At 56.2% G+C, this 9,265-nt stretch overlaps 1 pseudogene; it reads left to right on the top strand.

The window, feature by feature from the left end:
- The first annotated feature begins 6,382 nt into the window (after positions 1 to 6,382).
- Positions 6,383 to 6,939, top strand: LOC142443761 (ubiquitin-conjugating enzyme E2 D3 pseudogene; annotated as a pseudogene).
- Positions 6,940 to 9,265: the final 2,326 nt, after the last annotated feature.

The raw sequence follows: 9,265 nt of genomic DNA, 5'->3' as shown, positions 1-9,265 counted from the left end.
CAAGCAAGACAAAATCCTTGATGTGGTCGTGACATCAGCTGGTGTCAACTTGAGACTATGAAGAGTGAAGGAGTGGAGTGAACCTGTCAATCAGACCGCAGCTGGATGACCTCATTTGGGGGTGTTAAGGAGATCAATAGCTCGCTGGAGGCGGGACACAGGCTCTGTCTCGTCTTCCTGCAGACAAGACACACGGAGCTACACTAGAACCCTGGAGCTGGAGGAGCCACTTGGGGACCAGCGCTGAGATGCTTCCAGCGCCACTGGATCCACAACACTTCCCACCCACTGGCCTGTGATCTTCCTGGATTTAGCGTCATTGCATGTGCTGTGTGAGTCTGAAGAGCAATTTATAGACTGGTATGGATCATATGGCCTAATATCGGACCTATGGACTTGAACTAGACCGCGCTGGGATGTTTTCTCAATATACAATTACTCTCTGATATAAAGTTCTCTCTTACACATAGATGTGTCTATGAATGTGTTTCCCTAGTCAACCCAGACTAAGACCTTGACAGCTTCAACCTGTTCTCCATTGGGGAGGACTTGGGTCTTCCTGACCTTGAATTGTCATCCATCCTGAAGGCCGCCATCCTTGATCTTTATCAGCAGGTGCGTCAAGTCCTCCTCACTCTCAGCGAGCAAGGCTGTGTCATCTGCCCACCGCACGTTGTTCAGAGCCTTCCTGTGACCCTGATGTCACACTCTTCCTCGTGTAAGCCAGCTCCTCTGGCAGTTGGTTCAGCACACAGATTGAGGAAGCACAGCAAGGAGATTCGAAGTTTTCCTGGTTTTAGATGATGAGAAATTCCATCACCTGCTCTCCAGCCTCATTTCTATCACTGGGACCCCATTACCCAGCAGCTGGCCCTGGCGCGTGGCCTTGTTTAGCTTAAATCACTGCCCAGACCCGTCTCCCCTGCCCAGGACTGCCCCGGAGACATCAGCTGGGGGAGGGGAGGGAGGGATGTGCCCGAGGTAGACGTGGCACCCTCGGCAGGCTGGCACCACACCTCCCCACTGCCAGCATGTCGCCATCTGCCCACCCTCTGGTGCCAGCCCGGCCATCCCAGTCCGTCCAGCACAGCACCCACCTTCCCCAGGGAGGGTGCAGCCTGCCTATAGCACTCCATGTGCCCTACTGCCAGAATCTCCACACCATGGGCCCTGCTCCACCCTCACCCCCACTCTGTGCTCTGCCCCTGGGGCACACCCTGTAGAACACCCGCCTTAAGCCCGGGGCTGGCGGCTCCACCCAGCCACAGAGGCCTGCTGTGTGCGAGCCCTACAGGGCACCCCATGCCTCCGTGCTGTGAAACCCACCTCTGTATGCACCTGGTCCTTCCCACCACCCAGTCCAAGTGCAGTGCTGTCCAGAGGACGATGGCCTGTGAGAGCTGTGAACAGGGCGGGAGCCAGAGGAAGCGGGTGGGAGTCTCACAGTCAGATGGAGAGGGGCTGGGAGAAGAGAGGAGGGGCTGCTGGTAGCAGGCACTGGGCCACCAGCATGGAGTCAGACTGCTTAGAACCAGGATGTGGATAGAGATCCGGGTGGTGGGGGCACTGTCAAGAGGCGGGAACAGCTCATGCAAAGGTCCGGGGGCAGGGACTGCCTGCTAGGCCCCAGGACACCCAGACAGGCGGCAGCTGAGCAGGGCTGGGGGCAGGAGCATCACCAGGGCAGGGGGCTTAGCGGGATGGGGGGGGAGGGTCAGCGGGGCAGGGGGCTCAGCAGAACAGAGGCCTCAGCTGAGCAGGGTTTCACTCAGAAACTCCACCTGCACTGAGAGAAGCTTTCTCACACAGACCTTCAGTCACAGCGCCCATCCTCCAGGTACACAGAGGCCCCGCCCATCCTCCAGATACAGAAGCCCCGCCCATCCTCCAGATACACAGAGGCCCCACCCATCCTCCAGGTACTGAGGCCTAAGAGATAATCCAAGCATCCAAGGTCACGGAGGGCGTGTCAAATCCAGGCAGGTTGGCTCTGATTGAGACTCCCCTCCCTTCACTGCCCCTGGCCTCCACCACAGGCACTCCCTGACCCCTCTCCCTATACCCCCAGAAGGAGCCCTGAGGGCAGGGCCTGGTCATGTGGTGGGCAGCACTGCCCAAGGGCTACAAGGGCAGGTGGGACAACCATGCCCAGATCTGGGAGGCTCAGGTATCTCACACCTGGTCCATTCATTCACTCACACATTCACTCATTCACTCATTCACCCTGGAGTGCATTCACTCACTGGCACATTCATTCATCCACTCTCACACACATCCGTTCTTATATGCTCTCATTCACTCGTCCTCACTCAAACATTCACTCACTCACCCACTAGCTCCCCCAGTGCTCCAAGCCAATCCCTCCCAGGCCACCCTCTGGCGAGCGTCTGTGCCCAAGGGCAGGGGGCAGTGCAGCGGACAGAGGTGGTCAGGACCACAAGAAGGCAGAAGGAGGCCCCTCTCCTGAGCACACCCATCCAGGGCCCTGCTGTCCCCTCCTGCCCCAACTCCCCCAGGGGCAGCAGTGCCCCCAAGGTCTCCTGTAGCCTGCTCTCCATCCCAGGACTGAGGGTAGACCCAGCCTGTCTGTCTCTCACAGGAGCATGTCCTGCCCACTGACCACCGAGCTCCCAGGGCTGCCAGGCCAGCAGATGGGAAGGAGAATGGCTACCATGCCACCGGACCTGAGACAGACGGAGGCAGCAGAGTCCTTGGGCCAGACCCTGCCAGGCCCCCACGAATCCTGGCCTCAGCCATCGTTAGGATGAGGATGGCCACCAAGGCTGTTATTGTGGTCCAAGGTGGGTCCCAAATACCCACACAACTGGAGCGTGAATCCTGGGGCTCCCCCTACAAGGGGGCAGCCCAGGAGGGTCCTAGGTGTGGACAGTGTGGACCTGACTATGGGCCTGGGACAAGCCAGCAGGTGCTATCCTCCAGCTGGACGGAGGGCCAGTGTGCCCAGCACCTCCCCGCTGGGCTCATTCAAGCATCCTAGCAATTGTGTGGGTTTCTGAGACCCATAACTGCTAACGGGAGTGGAGAGCCCCGTCTTTCTCCTGAGTGACTGGTGGTTTCGAACTGCTGACCCCAGGTGTCATCGCAGCCCAACAGTGACCGCTTTGCCACCAGGGCTCCTCTATGGACCCCACAAAGTTTAAAGTCAAGCTCAGAAGGAGGACGCTGACCTGTCGGCGAATTAACCACCATCTAAGCTCAACCCCACAGAGTCCAGACCAGAGAGCAGCTTTCCCAGTGCCTGGCACCCGTGCCAAGGTGACTAGACACTAAGGGCGGTGACACCATGACAGCAAGCAGGGAAGGGAAGGAACGACCAGTGGAAGCTTGCCCAAAGATGGCAGGACGAGCAGAGCAGACCTTGCAAACAGCGGTGACAAACATACGCACGAATCCGGGAGAACAGATGGCTACAGTGCACGGACAGATGGGGCAGCTCAGCGGAGCGGGGAGATGTGCTCACAGAATGGAAATTCTCACACTGAAAAGTACAGTCTCTGGAGTGACGACCCCACCGAAGAGCCTGCCAGCAGATTTCAAGCTGGCAGATGAAACAGGTAGTGCACCGGCAGGCTGTGTAACCACGTCTCTCCTACCTGAAGGAGAGAGAGACAAAAAGATTCAGAAAGCAGACACCGGTGATGGTGAGACCGTTCCAAGCAGGTGCCTTAACTATGCTCAGAGGTTGACCCTGGGCTTGGAGTCTCAGAGCAGAGAAGAGGCGGTCATGGCGGCCTCTCCTGCACAGACAGAAATTCGGGTCTGGATAAAGGCTACCACACTGGACCGACAGGCGACGTCACGTGCAATGGAGAGCAGGTTGAGGTTGTCAAGGACGTCGACTTGCGCAGCTCCACGGTCAGTGCTCCTGGGAGCAGCCGTCGGGAGATCAAAGGTGTGCTGCGCTGGGTCAGCCCACTGCAGGAGACCACTTGGAAGCGTGGAAAAGCAAGGAGGGAGCTCTGAGGGCTAAGGCGCGCCTGCCCCAAGCCGTGGCATTTTCCGTCGTCTCACCTGCATGCGGCAATGGACACTGAATGAGGAAGACAGAAGAAGAATCGATGCACTTGAACATGGTGGTGCTGGAGAAGAACACTGAAGGTCCCAGGGACTGCTGAAAGGACAAACTGATCTGTCCCGGACGAAGGACAGCCAGAGTGCTCCTCAGAGGCCAGTCTAGCCGGCCTTCATCTCACAGACTGTGGACGTGTTGTCAGGACAGACCAGTCCCTGGAGAAGGACATCACACTGGGCACAGTGGAGGGGCAGCGGACAAGAGGAAGGTCCTCGATGAGATGGACAGACACCATGGCTGTGGCAATGGGCTCAGGCCTGGGGGTCAATGGTGAAGGCACAGTGTTTCCTTCTGTTGTGTACGGGGCTGCCGTGGGTCAGCAGTGGCTCGGCCGTGGGTCGGCCGTGGCTCGGCCGTGGGTCGGCCGTGGCTCGGCCGTGGGTCGGCCATGGCTCAGCCGTGGGTCAGCAGTGGCTCGGCCGTGGGTCAGCAGTGGCTCTAGGGCCCCTCACCACAGCAGCAGCCAATGAGAGGAAGAGAAACTGAAACAGACGAAATGAAGATGCTATGAAGTCACATTTGGGTTCCACGTACTTTAAAGGACAGCAGTCATCAAGGATGAGCAAGAGGAAGATGATGACCACGACGGCATGCTCGCCGGGTGAGGGGAGAGGCAGAGAAACGAGGCAGGCCGTCCATGAGACGCACTGGCACCGTGGCTTCCACAAGGGACTCCCACGCAGAGGTAATAGGGAGGGCTCTTGGCTGTGTGTCTTTGGTGTCTGAGCCTTAGAACCCACTGAGCAACACCCGACCACAAGGGCAGCCAGGGTGGGAGGCAGGAACACCACTACGCCATGTCCCACCACGCCACGTCTGCTTCTTACACCACACTCGGACAGTCTGGCTGTCTGAGATGCCCCATCGCCCTGCAGTCAGCAGAACTGTGCGCTATGGGCTGGTCCACGGCTGGTTTTTCAGAGGCGGGTGGCCTGGCCTTTCTTCTGTGGCACCTCTGGGTGGAGCCGAACCCTTCCCCCACCTTTCCGATGAGCACTTCACCACTGGTAAGGACTCATTAGCGGACAGTACATTCAGGTGGTTTAACATCAGAGAGCACGAGCCTTAGAAAAGTGCTTGACACGGTCCTAAGAGCTATCAGGGAGTCAACAGAGACAATGGAAAGGAAGATTTTTTCATGGCCAACTGACTCGGACCTGCTTGACCAGAGAAGCAAATCCAGAGGCACTCATATGTGCATAAGAGAGGACAATGATACATTAAACAGTTACATTATACAAGTATACTTTGATATCAAAGAACAATTGTACACTAAGGAAATATCCCAGATCACTTAAGTCCAATATCAGCCCATATGTCAGTACTAGTCCATAGATTCCTCTTCAGATTCACACAGCCATGCAATGATGCTGAACACAGGAAGCTCACAGGCCAGTGGGTGGAAAGTCCTGTGGAGCCAGTGGTAGTAGAAGTGTCTCAGCACTGGTGTGGGTCTCCACGTGGCTCCTCCAGCTCCAGGGCTCTGACTGCATCCATGTACCTCCATGTGGCTTGTCAGCAGGAAGATAAGACAGAGAGAGTCTCCCCTCTCCAGGGAGGAAGACAGGAGTTCCCAGAATCCTCAGGAGAAGGCCACGCCCACATGGAGGCCTCATTGGCTATGGCCTGATTGACAGGCTAGACTCCACCCCTTTGCTCAGGTTGACAGGAGATGATGTAAGTGCCATACCAACTAAGATTAGAGGAGACAGGGGAAAGAGGGGGTAAAGGTGAACCCCTGACCTTAAGAAGCCATCGCGAGAATAGCCTTAGCTGCGGGGACAGCAACACATACCAAGCCTCTCCCTTTATTTCCTTCCCCTCCCCGGCTGGCCGCACCTTTGAGCAGAAAACGAAAGAAGCCGGGCATCTGTCCGGAGTCTCCTGCTTCCCCCTCCCCCCTTGCCTTTCTCTGTCCTAGGCCCCGGCTCCTCCTTTGCTGGGCTCCGGACCCTGCCCCGCACCCACCCCTTTCTCCTACGCCTCTTCCTCTCCCACCTGGGTCTCTTCCTCTCGAGAAGCCTGGAAGTCAGACCTGTAGCCAACCCACCTTTCTCCGTCACCCTCGCCGCCTCTTGGGGCCGAAGCACGCATAGAGACTGTTGGTGGCCTTGCCACCCCACCCACCCCAGATCGCGGCTGTTTTCAGAGACTTGGCTTCATCAGGGTCTCTCCCGGGCCCGTGCGAGTGCTGATCTGCTTCGTTTTTGCAAAAGGCGCCTGTGTCTGGCAGAGTGGGTGTGAGATGAGACAAACCTTCCCTGCCTGCCGCCCGGATAATCAAAGAGTTCTGGCTGGACCTCCGAGCGCACACCGAGATAGTGCGGAGCCAGACGAAAAGCACAGATTATGGCGCTGAAACGGATTAATAAGGAACTTAGTGATTTGGCCCGTGATCCTCCAGCACAATGTTCTGCAGGTCCAGTTAGGGATGATATGTTTCATTGGCAAGCCACAATTATGGGACCTAATGACAGCCCATATCAAGGCAGTGTATTCTTTTTGACCATTCATTTTCCTACAAACTACCCCTTCAAACCACCTAAGTTGCATTTAAAACAAGAATTTATCATCCAAATATTAACAGTAATGGCAGCATTTGTCTCGATATTCTAAGATCACAGTGCTCTCCTGCTTTAACTATTTCTAAAGTTCTTTTATCCATTTGTTCACTGCTATGTGATCCGAACCCAGATGACCCCCTAGTGCCAGAGATTGCACGGATCTATAAAACAGACAGAGATAAGTTCAACAGAATATCTCGGGAATGGACTCAGAAGTGTGCCATGTGATGCTACCTTAAAGTCAGAATAACCTGCATTATAGCTGGAATAAACTTTAAATTACTGTTCAAAAAAAAAAAGAAGAAGCCGTCGCTGTGTGCCTCTGAAACACAGGCTGCGTGAAGCAAGGGCACAGCCTCACTGAAGGTTCACCGTTAATGTGGAGTCTATAGCAACGGCACGGACCTAGGAATGAGCCACCAGCCACCACGAGAAACAGGCCCGGGCCAGAGAGTGGGCGTCGCCCAGGTGACTGGCCTGACCCTCCGGGGGAGAAAAAATATCTAGAAGAACCCTAACCAATGAACAGGAGCTAGAGACACACAAGTTTCATCATGACACAAAATGGCACCTTAACAAACAACAGATAACGCGACCAAGAAAGGGATTTCCAGAACATTCTGCCAGACCCCGCGGCAAGAGGCCACGTGTCAGACAGAACCAGGAGCTACCGTGCGGGTCAAAGTCCACAGAGGTGTACATCAGCATTGAGAATCTCCTTGGCATACTCATTCCGCCTGTCTGCTGAGCAGGTGATCCCCAAACCCCAGGACGAATAGAACTCGGCTCAAAAGGGGGGCTTTTGTCACTCTGAGGGTTGAGGGGCACCTGACCCGAGCTGTAGTCTTCTCCGTCGCCTCCTCTGCACGTGAAAGTTGGACACTGAACGGAGAGACCGGAGAAGCGCGACTTTGAATTGTGGTGTTGGTGAGGAAGGTTGGGGTCTGGGAGAACAGGTGGACTACCGGGGACAGGAGCAAACCTGTCTGGACGGAAGCTCGGCCAGAGTGCACCTCACAAGGACCTGTTCTCAGAAGGGGCCAGTTCTTGGAGAAGACTCCCCTGCTCGGTCCGGTGGAGGGCCAGCAAACGAGGAAGACCCTCAAGGGGATGGGCAGACACGTGCCTGAAAGGGTGGTCTCAAACATGGAAGCCGTGGTGAGGGTGACTGGCGCAGGGCCAGCAATGCTTCCTGCTGCTGCACATGTGGGCTGTGTTGGTCCCGGTGGGCTAGAGAAACAAATCCAGAGACACTCGCTATCAAGAAGTAGTTGCATATCAGGAAAACACCCGGCCCAGTCCAGATCCAAGTCTGTGAGTCTGATGTCAGTCCACGGATCCCTCCTCAGACTCACGCAGCAACGAGCAATGATGCAGGAAGCAGGAAGGTCGCAGGCCGGTGGGTGAAAACTCTTATGGATCCAATGGTGGCAGACGCATCGCAGGTCTCCCGCAGGTCTCAGCATGACTTGTCAACAGGAAGATGAAGGCAGAGAGGGAGGTGTGGGGTCCCTGGACCCTCTTTATGAGGAGACCATACCCACAAGGAGGCACCATCCGGCGGCCACCTGGTTGACAGGCTAGACTCCACCCATATCTTCTTGTGGGTGTCACATTGGCACACAAAAATAGCTAACTATCACAGGGGTCAATGAGTCCGACTGACCCAACAGCATCTAACAACAACAAAGGAGACAAATGATACAATGTATAGAACATCCTCAAACCCTGGTTCAAATGTGGTTCTTACTGTCTGTCACGTTGTCTCAGACGCTGGTGCCTTGATTTCCCCACGGCAAACTGGAGAGAAGGGGGCGGGTGAGGTCCTGTCCACCCGCTCCATCCCCGGAACGTGTGAGTCCATGCTCGGGGGCACCCGTGGAGGCCTCCTTCCTCCTCGCTGACCCTCACATCAGCAAACGTGAAGTCCATTTCTAAGGACTGCTCTTTCTGGATGAGTCAGGGGACTCACAGACAGGGCCCACGGTAGGAGGTCCTGAACCCAGTGTGAGAAAATCAGAGTGCAGAACTCAAAACCAGACGGAGACCAGGTTCGCTGGCCAAACAGAGACTGGGGGAGCCCCAAGAGCGTGGCCCTCAGTCACCCTTCCGACCTGCGACTGAACTCATGCAACAGCTCAACCTCCAGTCAACAGCAGACGCTCCCTGCCTTCCAATTGATGCCGACGCACAGAGACCTGAGAGGACAGGGTAGCACTGTCCCTGCCGGTTTCCAAGACTGTGACCCTTTGCAGGAGCCTCGTCTTTTTCCCAAGGAGCAGCTGGTGGCTTCGAACTGCTGACCTTGCAGCTAGCAGCCTGATACCACCGGGGCTACAGAGAGACTGGAGGCAAACAATAGGACTCTAGGGCCAATGGCAGCACCCGGAGGGCGGCACACCGCAAGGCCACCCACCATTCGGGATCCCAAGGGCAGCATCTGTCCAGGGGGACGCCTGGAGGCCGGAAGGGAGCAGGAAGAAGGATGAACAAAGACGAGAGAAACGCGGAAGGTCGCGGTGAGGGGGGTGACATTGAGGGGGTTGCGCTCAGTGGCACCCCACATGTTCCGGAGGAGCAGTTGGAAGACAGCCAAGGTGTCTGTAAG

This window comes from Tenrec ecaudatus, chromosome 3 (assembly GCF_050624435.1).
Source record: "Tenrec ecaudatus isolate mTenEca1 chromosome 3, mTenEca1.hap1, whole genome shotgun sequence".
NCBI classification, from domain to species: domain Eukaryota; kingdom Metazoa; phylum Chordata; class Mammalia; order Afrosoricida; family Tenrecidae; genus Tenrec; species Tenrec ecaudatus.
This window is presented reverse-complemented; position numbering and strand designations above follow the sequence as displayed.